This window comes from Podarcis raffonei, chromosome 3 (genome assembly GCF_027172205.1).
Source record: "Podarcis raffonei isolate rPodRaf1 chromosome 3, rPodRaf1.pri, whole genome shotgun sequence".
Classification (NCBI taxonomy): domain Eukaryota; kingdom Metazoa; phylum Chordata; class Lepidosauria; order Squamata; family Lacertidae; genus Podarcis; species Podarcis raffonei.
Genome location: NC_070604.1, coordinates 89,331,649 through 89,343,391, shown reverse-complemented (window position 1 = coordinate 89,343,391; position 11,743 = coordinate 89,331,649). Strand labels below are relative to the sequence as shown.

The 11,743-nt window shown below is 45.0% G+C and overlaps 1 protein-coding gene across 5 annotated transcripts in view; it reads left to right on the top strand.

Moving 5' to 3' along the window:
• Window positions 1-350: 350 nt before the first annotated feature.
• LRFN2 (leucine rich repeat and fibronectin type III domain containing 2) overlaps window positions 351-11,743 on the top strand; it is a 246,604-nt gene continuing 235,211 nt past the window's right edge. For 2 of the 5 annotated variants that reach the window (XM_053382946.1, XM_053382947.1), the window contains exon 1: window positions 1,087-1,722. The gene's annotated coding sequence lies outside the window, so the exon portion shown is untranslated. Of the gene's footprint in view, window positions 956-1,086; window positions 1,723-11,743 lie in introns of those variants that run through there. The other 3 variants (XM_053382945.1, XM_053382948.1, XM_053382949.1) reach the window with 3 other exon arrangements.

The following is an 11,743-nucleotide window of genomic DNA, read 5'->3' as shown; positions in this document are numbered from 1 at the left end:
CAGCCCAACCATCTAGCTATTTACTGCAGACTTTCCTAAGCCACGGAGGGAGCCAGAAACCAGCCCCCTCAAGCTTCCTCTCCGAATCATGTCCCCAGTGGCGTAGCGTGGGTTGTCAGCACCCGGGGCAAGGCAAGGAATTTGCGCCCCCTAACCCGTGGATTTGCGCCCCCTAACCCTAACCCCCAGATGTTGCGCCCGGTGCGGCCGGCCCCCCTGCACCCCCCACGCTACGCCACTGCATGTCCCTGCCCACCCTACTCCCACACCCCATCTCCTGGCAGCGAAGTTCCTAAAATAGCAAGTCTGCAAGAACATCTTTTTAGCACTAGAGCAGTGTGAATGGAGGGGAAGCTGTATCACCGATAGAGTTTACCCCTCTTCCCCCTTGCATTTTTGGGGGGCGTGTGCGCGCCTTGCACAGTTGCTTCCACACGCCTTCGTAGCAGCAGCAACAGCAGCAGCAGCAATGCTTTTCAGCACCCACGAGCGAAAGGCGGCAGCGCTTTCCTCTCGCCTCCCCGCCCCTCCCTCCTTCTCCGCGCAGAGCCCTGACATGCTTTCTGCTGACAAATGTTCACCGAGGCTGCCGAGGATTTAAGCATGCCGGGCAGCGTCTCTCCAGCTTACGGGTCCCTGGTTACGCAATGGCTTATCCAAAGCGGCGCAGCGCCACGGTCGCCCAGCGAGCCTGCCGGAGAGTTTGGGACTATTTGGTTTCGGGTGCCTTGTCCCCATAAGTCTTACCCTTACCCCGCCGCCTCTGCCGCTTCCCAAGCCTCTCCGCCTACTTTTTTTTGCTTTTAATCGGCTTTTTTTTTCCTGGGGGAAGGGACTGGTCCCCCCCGCGCTTTTCTTTGGAAAGTATTGAACGAGGTTTGTTGTTGGAGATGGGCGCCTAGATGGATGCATTTGCTGCAGAGCCTACTTTCTTTACGGCGCGGCATCGGGAGAGGTAAGAATTTCTCAAGCTGCTTGCGAGGGTGGATCCTTTTTTCCCCTTCTCCTCTATGTCCCCCCCCCCCCGCTTCCCTCTTCCGCACCGCTTGTCTTACAAGCCTTGCCGGCTCTGCCATCTAGAGCACTTCGTGAGATCACTCCAGTGAGTCTGCTGGGTTTTTCTTCCCCCGTCCCTTCTCTTCCCCCACCCTCCATCCATCTCTGTCTCTCTGTGTGTTTGTGTGCACAGGGGTGGATATCCCCCCTCCTTTTCTGTTCTCACATGCATACACACATATACACAGAGAAGCTCTGCTAAGGTGAACTTGGAGACTTGCAATGCTCACTTGCGTGTGGTACCCTGGGATGCGTTTGGAGCCATATGCCTGCAGGGCTGCTTAGTCGTTCAAAATTGTCTTTGGGAAAAGAAAGGGGGGGGGAGAGAGCAAGTTTATTCCTTCTCTGTCTGACACACACACACACACACACACACACACGTCTTCTGCTGTTTTCTCTCGGGTTTTTTGGGTGCTGTGGATATTACTAAGAAGTCTGAAGGATTCAGTCATTTGGACCTCGCTGAATCAGGGTCCATCTGCCAAGGTTTCTTCCTATAAATATATTTTGCATAACTGGTGATCGACTGAGGATTTTAAAAAAATCATTATATTTTCATTTGAAGAAGAAGGGGGGGGGGGTCAAGGATGCATGGCATAGAAAGAAGAACTAAGTACCTTCCGGAGATTATATTTCCAAACCAGGGATAAATGTGATTCATCAAAGGTAAGAGCCGGGGTGTTTCCTATCAAACTCTCATTGTATATATAACATAACCTTTTCTTTAATGTCTTAGAGAGCATTTGAGGTGGGTTTGAAGGGCATTTGTGGGGAAATGCATAACTTTATTTGTATGTTTCTAAGACCTTTGGTAACAGAGATCTTGCGGAGGGAAATGAGTCTTGTTTTTGCTTTGCTTTTAATAAGGGGGAAAAAGGAGTTCAAAGGAATTGCATGGTGTGTGTCTCCCTTGGAAAAAAAAACTGCTGCTAGAAATCTAAAATAATTTATGCTGGAGTAGATCAAAGATCAAAAACGGGTTTGGAAAGGGGGAGCAGGAGAAATTACAATATTCTATTAGAACAAGCATTATGGGAAAAGAAGGAAGGAGAAATGTGTGGAAACCATCTAGGGATTTAAAAATAAAAACCTTCTAAAGCTAAGGAAGAACTTTGCTATGCAGATAAAACTCTGTTCTGTCTGAAAGCATACAGTTCAAGGACAGAGGATCTTTGGAGATGTCATAGAAAGAAATAGAAACTGGAGATATGTGGCAGGAGACCAGGAGAGGCAGCAGGACTGGAAGGGAACACCTGAGATCAGGTGAAATCCTGCTTTGTCTCACAGAGATTCCTGATAAAGTAAAGGAATAGGTAAGGAAAAGAGGGTCCCAATGGGATTAAGCAAGTAGAGCTATTGAAAGGTGGGCAAATAAGGAATGGAGACCCACCTTGATTATGCCATATCATGTCACTCCAGCGTCATCAGATGTTTACAGTTCCCTGAAAGAGCTGGGCAGTTGATGTGGAAGTGGTGGCATTTGCATGTAGTATGACAGATCAAAGTGGGCAGTCTCTCTTGATCACTTTCTTTGACACTCACATTCCCTAAATATATTAAACTGGTGTTCTAGAACCAAATTAAGATTAAGAAGAAAGGGGAAATCATATTCAAGAGATCCTCCAGCAGAAAATTGCTGGGGAGGCTCCACTGTGAACTTTCTAAACCCCTTGCCCATTGATAAATGGGCAGCCACTATGCATTTACACCTACAGAAAAAGGAAATGAGATCATGTAGCAGGACTCTATGTTGTGTGTGGCACACCTAGTGATTTGTTTCTATTTCCTGGAGATGCTAAGGGACGATCAAAGAGGTGTGTGGGGGGTTTCCTTCCATACTCTTTTGCGAGTAACACCACCATTGTATGCAGAGACAGTAGGAAAGACGGACAATCTTGGAAGAGGAGCTTTTCCCTAATGTGCTTCTAAGCATATGTACTGATGAGTAAACATGCATGTTCTCAGATACACAGTAGCAATCACTAGGAAGTCAAAAATCTGGCCCCAATTCGTTCCTCCGGGTTTCATGGATGTGGAGAAGCTATGACACCTCAGGTGTCACTGGCAGCAAATGTTGATCCTGTTATGGAAATGGTTGTGTGTGCTGGAACCATCACTGGTTTGAGGAAACAGAGAAACACAGTGTGGTTGGACACTGCTTTTTCCTACGATGCTTCCCATTTATCCCCACTTTGGTTCTTACCCTGAGTAGAGTTAGCTTGCAGTTGGCACATGCCCAATCTATGTGGTTTGCATCCTCTTGTCAAAACAGAGTGAGGGGGCTGAAAAGCCCCTTTAGGGTGTATGATTTGCTGAAAAAGAGGCGGTGCTTTTTTGGGGGGGGTGGACTCTGTCCAAATATACCTTCATAACCTTTGGGAACTGGCACCTTCTGCAGCATGGTGTGCATTTTGAGACCGTCTTCTCTGCAATGTGACTGTGATGAAATAAATAACATTCAGGACCCAGCTCTTATTTCTGGCTGATTAACATTGTAGGTGGAGTGCCTTGTTTCCAGGATCTCGCCTAGGCAGTTTCATCACTGCAGACAGTAATAAAACCACGGTTCACTGTGAGCCCTGGTTCTGCTCCTCTTCCTCTCAGCCTGCCTGCTTCCTCTCCACTGTTGCTGCTGCCATTTAACAACACTTGTTTATATTGAAATGTGGAATATAATCACTTAGTTTTGCCTTCTCTCCTCCTCCTCCCCCTACTCTTCGGAAAATGTAAACAGCCCACTTAGCATTTCTATGGCAGCCTCTGTGCATCCCTTTCTGCATGGTGGGATAGGAGCTGACAGCTCCCTGACAGTCCTTTGCAAGTCATCTCACTCTGTCTCTTTCACCACAGCCCTCAATCCATCGACTGGTGTTTGAAATGTGGCAGTCATGTCTGCTTTGGGCGTGCATGTATAGAGATGCTTGTTCTGGAATAGGGATATTGCTATTTTCCTGGGCACAAGGGCACTGTCATGTGTGGAAATGGACTGGGGCGAAGCTTTGTTAGATGCAGGTGGGCATTTTCTCCTCTCTCTGAGCTTCTAGCCAATAGGCTGGAGTGAAAAATAATGCTTTTGAGCACTTTTTCCACTTCAGAAGAGAGGGGGACACTTTGGAGGAAAGAAAGGCGAGACTCATCTATGCTCCCGTCTCTGTACCCCAAACCTCTCAGCAATACTTGCAAAGACAGAAACCAAGTTCTGCTTTCCCTTCATCCAGTCATAAACAAGAGACTTCTGGGTAAAGATTCCTAACTCAGAACCACTTTGTTGGAGACTCATAGGGCTCTGAGCTTAACGCTTCCCCACTTCCCAAACTGGTATTTGTGAATTGTGGTTCAACCTAACTTATATTTTACTTGTATTTTACACCCCTTAGATACACTAGTTTGAAGAGGCATATAAATAAACAATCAAATCATCTATCAGGTGCCAAATTGAAAGGTTGTCAAGTACAGCTTTAACTACAACAAGGAAAGTTTTGTATCATTTTAGAACCAATTAAAATTGAGCTAGGAGCCATGAAACTAGACTTGTCTTGTATTAAAAGAACTGTGAAACTAGGTTTGTGGCCAATAAATCACAAAAAAGCAAAAAGAGAGAGAGAATATTTCAGGACTACCATATTCATAACCTGCTTGTACAATTGTAGTAACCATACGGATATCGGCTGTTCTTGAGACAAATTCACTGGTTTAGGAAGGAAGTGTGCTTGTGTATGTGCATTTACATCAATAATCATTTCATATCCTTATGATGTTTGTATATTTGCCAGATGTTAGTCCTTTCACCATAAATCTTATAATGCAACTTTTTCCTCTATTAATTAGTGCCCATCTTTAAGACTACAATACCATGATGCAGTGTGATTGTAAGCATATAACTAGCATAGATTATACCAAACAATTTGGAACGTGTGTGTTTCTGGCAGCTTGAAAGCTATACCTTCATGAGCCAGAGATCTCTGGTTGGTTCTATGGTTAATGAAAGATCTAAAGAAGTATCTGGATTTTCAGCACCCACAATCCAGACCTAGAACATGTTCACATGGGAGTTACTTGTGCTAGTGGTTAATTACTGTAAAACACAGATGAAAGTATGGAAAGTAGGGAAAGCTGTGGCAGATGAGGGAAGTGATAACCTGTTCATTGAAGTTCATTGCATCTTTTTTTCTGTCTAGTGTGTTATACTGGCATCCTCTGAATGCAACAGGGATACCACAGAATGACCCATATAAGCAAACAATGGGTAGCTTTCTTCTTGCGCTTACAAATTAGATCATTTCCCCCCCTAGTGCTTAAGAGACTACTGGGAACTCAGATTATGAGAGCATGTTTATATCATCAAACTCTAAGGGCTTATTAAAAACTATGTCAATTTGTTAAAGTCTCTAGATGATAGTAATGGAACATGGCAAACATTAATAAGTAGAAATGTGATTGGAGAGGCTATCTAAGGAAGATACACCGGGTGGGGAAACTTTTTGGCTCCCAAGGCCCAATCCTTATCATGATCAGCCTCATTGGCCAAGCTTAGCAGGTGGACAGGGCCACCTACCTGTCAATCACATCACATCAGTATGACACTGCATGATTGACGGGTGGGTTTGGCTGCCCACCTGTCAAATGCAGAGCTTTGCAGATCTCTCCCCACTTTAAAGTCCTGGTCTCAGAGCTCTGAAAGGGGAGTGTTGGGAAAGGCTTTAAAACAGCCCTCATGATCCCATATCAGCCTGAGACATGAGTATGGGGCTGTTTTAAGGGCTTCTGCAATCTGTTAAATGAAAAGGAGTGGGATCAGCTGCACAGTTTTTGAGAAGTGCTTTGAAGCAACCCCCAGCACTCCCATTTCAGCTGAAATGGGGGCTGCCTTACATTACTCCCCAAAAGCGCTATTTGAAGCAGCTCCTATCAGCAGCCTGCCACTGCCACCCGACTGACTGCAGAAGAAGCACACAATCTGCTTCAAATAGCGTTTTTGAGAAGTACTTTAATCCCCACTCATCAGCCGATGAGTGGAGATTAAATCCTACTGCCTTGGCTGTGCGATCCTGTTCCCTGCTGGCAGCAGGGCATGCAGCCAATGCATGATTTAACCTTGTACTCCTGCCCATCAGCTGACATCACTGGGGATGTCAGCTGCTGCGTGGGTGGGTATGGTTTGGGGAAAATCCCCTTGTGGGCCGAACTATTCCCCCTGGCCTGCTGGCATCTTCCAAGGTTGGCCTGCAGGCTGGTAATTCTCCACTTCAATATAAGGAATCACCTGTAGAGTGAATGTCCAGCCTTTCCTTATAGAACAAAAAATAAAAATATACCAAAACCATGTACCAATCTCTCTCTCCCTCTCTCTCCCCCACCCTCTCTCTCTTACACACACACTCCATTATATCATGCCACTAAAATGATGGCATAGCTCATAAATGTTGTTGAAGAGGATGCAAAAAGCTCTTAAGGATAATTTAATTAATTTCAGACTATTTTGATTCTGTTACAATTTTATTAGTATTATGGGAATAAAAAGCCTTCCAGTGAATACGTACAACTAATACTGAGTTTATTCATGGCAGCAAAACTGATCATCACCTGACTGAGAAAAAGTTCCTTATTCACAGAATGTTGCTTGGTAGTGTTGCTGTCACAATCAGGACTGGCCCTTCTATGAGGCAGAATGAGGCAGCTGCCTCAGACAGCAAATTCTGAGGGGTAGAAATGGGCTAGAAATGTGTGCTGTGTGGTCTGCCCTGCAGCCTTTAAGCTGGCTTCCTGCCCTCAAGTGAGGTGCAGACACTGTTCCATCACCACTAATCAAGTAGGATCCAACTATCAGGCTAGTCGGATTTCGTGTACAGAATGGGGAATGCGCCATCCAGTCCTTTGCCTCAGGCAGAAAAATGGCTTGAGCTGTTGCTGGCAAACATTGAACAAAATTTTGATGTCAATCTTTACCATTGCAGCTGTAAAGGGTGCAAATCATCTGCCCCCAAGGGCACCCAAGAATGACTCCCATCTTTCAAGCTATGTCTTTGAATGCAAGCAGAACTGAACCCAGGGAAACCTACTGCCGACTGAACATGCATAAGATTGGGCTTGGACCCTTGAGGCACCTGCTGTTTTGCTTTCTCCAGATTTCCCACCATTTCTTAAAAGAACAGGCTCCCATTCCCACCCCCTTGTTCCTGATGTAAATCTCCACTCACCCCTTGTTCCCTGGTGAGGGCCCCCCCCAATGTGTGGTGTGTCTCAGGAGCCCTGGGTACAACCATTAGACAGGGACAAATTTGCCACATGCCTTATCTAGAGAAGAGATTGTGAGACTTCCCCTGGCAGGAGTGAGAGGATGCTGGCCAACTGTGGTCATTTGGAGTAAACCTTGGTGGCCCCCTTGAAAGACTGCTGGCATTTTCCAAGCAACCTCTGGTTTCAGTGTGGCATTCCTCTCTCCCATGGGGTGAAGCTAGTGGCATTTTCATGGGCTGAGTAAAATATTTGGGGATGCCCCATGATTGAACATTGGAACACATTCCCGCCCCCCAACACACCTATTCGACACTTCTCCTTAAGAATGTGGGTGCAACGTTTTCTGATTCGGCTATTCTGACAATTTACCACCACAACTAAACGGCAGGTAGTGATGGCTGGTGAACACCTGGAGTCAGCTTTTGGGAGGAGGCTACTTAGACAACCTACCTCCACTTGTTGACTGGCTTGTTGGGCATTGATTGGTGCAATTGATTGGAGGTTTTATCTTTTGAAACATTGACCAGCAGAGGTGGGGTGAAGTAAACAGGTGTCCTCTGCTCAGCTTTAAGATGAGCTGTCAGTGAAAGCTTTCATCAAGCATCTGGTGCCGAGCTTGGACCCAGTATGAGGAAACAGTGGGAGTTTAGTCCTATTTGTATATTCAGCTTATAGTTGCATTTAGGGAAGATTCTTGATGGGTCAGGTAAATAAAAGTTGTGATGATTTAACCCCCAAAGTCCTGTATTGTGCATTTGGTGACAATCCCCAGGGAATGTTAGCAGTGGTTAAATTGCCCCATTCTCTGCATTGTAATACACACAGAGAATTGTGTAATTGGAAGGGACCTGAGGCTCATCTAGTCTAATTCTCTGCAATGCAGGATTATGCAGCTGTCCCTTACCAGGATTGAACCTGCAACCTTGGCGTTATCAGCACCATGCTCCAACCAATTAAACAATCCAGGCAGTTCATAGTATTGATGATGATGCTTGGTGGCAGCATTGGGATGACCTGCTGTGATGTCACAGAGAGGCAAGATCAGCAGAATGGTCCCTGTTGGATGAGCTGTACTGACTTCAAGGATGTCATGCTGCCATTGGGTGAGCTGCTCATAATATGAGGATATTCAGGCATAAGTAAAAATGGATAGTAATAACAGGGTGTTGGTGAAGGAGAATTGGTGGAGAAAGTGTTCCAGAGGAAGAGAATGAGAGAAGACCATAAAGGGGATGGGCCGAGAAGGGGAAAGGCCTGGGAAACTAGGACAGAAAGTAGTAAATAATAGACATACACCTAGCTGGGAAGAGGGATGACACTTTCTGAAAATCTTGATATCAAGCTTATTCACACTGGTTCCCCCCCTAATTCTAGTCTCGCACCTTAATCTCAGTGTCCCCATTCGGCTAAAAATATGAACAATCCTTGCCCATTACATGCACTATTACATGTATAATACTGTAAGAATATTATATGCATTTACACTCCTAGTTTCCTAGAGTAACAAGTGTATAAACAGATACCACAATACATTTACCTATATAAAAAAGATGCATATATTTATATACATGTGGAATTTTGTGCCAGAAGTGCAGTCCCATATGCAGCTTGACTCTTTCATGCATATTATGTGCATAAGATATGTATTTCATTCTGTATCATTTTGCATATATTTAGCCGGGCTTTTAAAAAATGCTCGAGTGAACACAAATGGACACTTGACACAAGGGTCATTTTGATCCAGCAAAATTTGATCAGGCTACAACCACCCCAAATCCATGTATAGCCCACTTAAAATGGATTTCCCTTCCACCCCTAGCTATGAATTACAGAGGCGAGGAACTGCATCTTGATGCAGAGCAACCAGCCAAATCGATGGATTTAGGCTCCAAGTGTTAAATTACGGGTGGAAAGAAGAGCTTTGTACTGGCATTGGATTCTTTTTGTACAATTTTGTAATGGGAGATCTGATACCAATGAAGTGGGTGCTCTATGCTTTTTATAATCTGCATCTAAAATATTTTGTTACAATCACTTTAAGGCATGTTGTAGCAATGGGTGTGTGTGTGTGTGTGTGTGTGTGTGTGTGTGTGTGTAATCCCATTTGCAATAGTACTACAAAGCTCTTACCATCGTCCCAGCTGTTGCTCTTGATCCCACCCCATCTCCAGATTGGAAAGGAGGGGGGGTTGTCACTGTTTGTTTTTTTTTTTACTTCAGAGTATAATAACCTGAATTACCTTCAACTTGGAAGGCTGCCAATGCCCTGCATGGCAGAAGCAGATGTAAACATGTCACTAAACAGCCCACAAAGATGCTGTATGGGATACTGAAAACATGCCATTCAGAGATGAGGCTGCTAAATTTCTGTTTGATTTGTTTTCTCCCCCCTGCCCCCCCACTTCCTTGTTAGTTTTATTCCGGAGGGAGATTTGGGAGGAGTTTTAATAACAATAATTCTGTGGCCTTATCTGCCTGTCCTACATTTGTTTGATTTCCTTTGCTGCAGTGAAATAAAGTCTTTGACATCTCTGTAGATCTGCCCTGTGCAAAAGAGTGGTCACTTCCTATGGCTTGAAATAAGGGGTGAGGAACCTTTGGCAGCCTGAGAGCCATAATCCATTCATAGCAATCTTTTGAGGCCTTCACGACAGCAGTGGGAAGAGCCAGAGGCAAAAGAGAGCTGGCAACAAATGTAAATTTTGCCTTTGTACAGGAGGCTTGTTTACACACCCAACCCTCTCTATCTTCCATCCTGATAAGTCAGAGACATTACCAGAGTACAATGACACAGTCCAGCCAGGAAAAAACAACACTAGCAGGGCCAGTGGCTCAAGGAGAGTTCTGAGGACCAGAGAGAGAAGCCTTGAGAGCCACATTCATCCTCTGTTTCTTAGGTTCTCCACCTCTGCTGTAAATGCCACAACTTCTAAATGCATGTGGCTCCTGGAAGGTTTTCCTGAAAAGCTTCCTGGCTTCTATCTGTTTCCTTCTGGCTGATGAAGGTATCCAAATGCATTTCATTTTAGATTTTTTTGGGGGTAGGGGTAGGGAATGTTTCTTACTCCAGTGCATCTCATCTCTGAACCTACCTTAGAATGTTACACCTCCACAGAATACCCATGGAAAGCTGTCTCACTGGTCCATCCAGCTCTGGTTTATCTACAGAGACTGGCAGTGACTCTCCACGTTACCTGACTGGGGATGTTCCCTACCTTACCTGGGAATGCTGGAGGTTAAACTTGGGAGCTTTTGCCTGCAAAACAGATTCCCTACCACTGAACTAAGGCCCTTCCGTGAGCACTATGTACCTCTGTAGTGTTGCTTCATTTGCTGTGGCAACTCTCTGTTAAATAGGAACTGTGATTCTGAATTTAGCAGTGGTAGAGATTGAAGGATTTGGATTAATATAAAGGTGTTGAAAGGCCAGCTGGGGTAGGTATTTTACAAAGAGCTGGCCTCTAATCCTACTGGCAGGTGTTGTGATGTCAGAAAGGTTGTGTTAAACTGGGTAAGATAAGGAGACAGGTCCTGGAATAGCCAACAAATCCCAGGGCTTAGATTCTGGTTGGATGCAAGATAAGAGGCTGGACTAGTGCATCTCAGTCCATGCCAGCCTCTGGTGCTCAGAAGTAAAACAAGGTGGATTAAGGAGGAGGTCAACTAAGAGTAAATGAATAGCAAGTTGTTCCTTTCTTTTTCACTTGGCATTATAATGCTTCAAAAGACAGACAGAAAACATATGTTGAAAGTGGTTAAGGTTCTTCCTCTGGTCTCATTAGTTACGTAAGTGAAGGAAAAGACATTTCTATCAGGGTTGAAAATGACATTTCTCTTAGGGCTGGAAATGACACATTCTAGATTATAAGGATGCTGGTGGTGCTGTGGAACTTCACTGTAACCTCAGATTCTGGTGCAATTATATGTGCTACAATAGAGACTACAAAGATCAGCGCTGGACTCTCTCTGCGAAAGTGAGGTTTACAAGGAGCTTGACTTTGCATCTAGTCCATCAAGAAGATGGGAGAAATACAGGTGGACATCTAGCTTTTCACTTGTCACAGCTTGTACCAATAGTCCACTGGGAGGAAAAGCTCGAGATGGAATCAGGCAGGTGTATCTCTCCTGCTGTATCTCTGACTTCCTGATCAGGCATATCTGTGCAACATAGTTCATATCAACACAGCACAAGCATAACCTATAGAGTCTTCTGCTTACATCTATTGGAAGAGCCCTCTTCAGGTGTTAGTGTTGCTGTGTTACTCAACGTGGATGTGGGGGCCCCAACCTCCATGCAAACAGTGTGACCAACTGCAGTGATGGAACCTTCACACATACAGCTGTGCACCATATCCTTAGATCCAAGAACCATCACATCTCCATCTTGTCATAATTGAGCTTCAGTTTCATCAACCATGAGCTGCCACAACCCAGCCCTAGTTTCAGACAC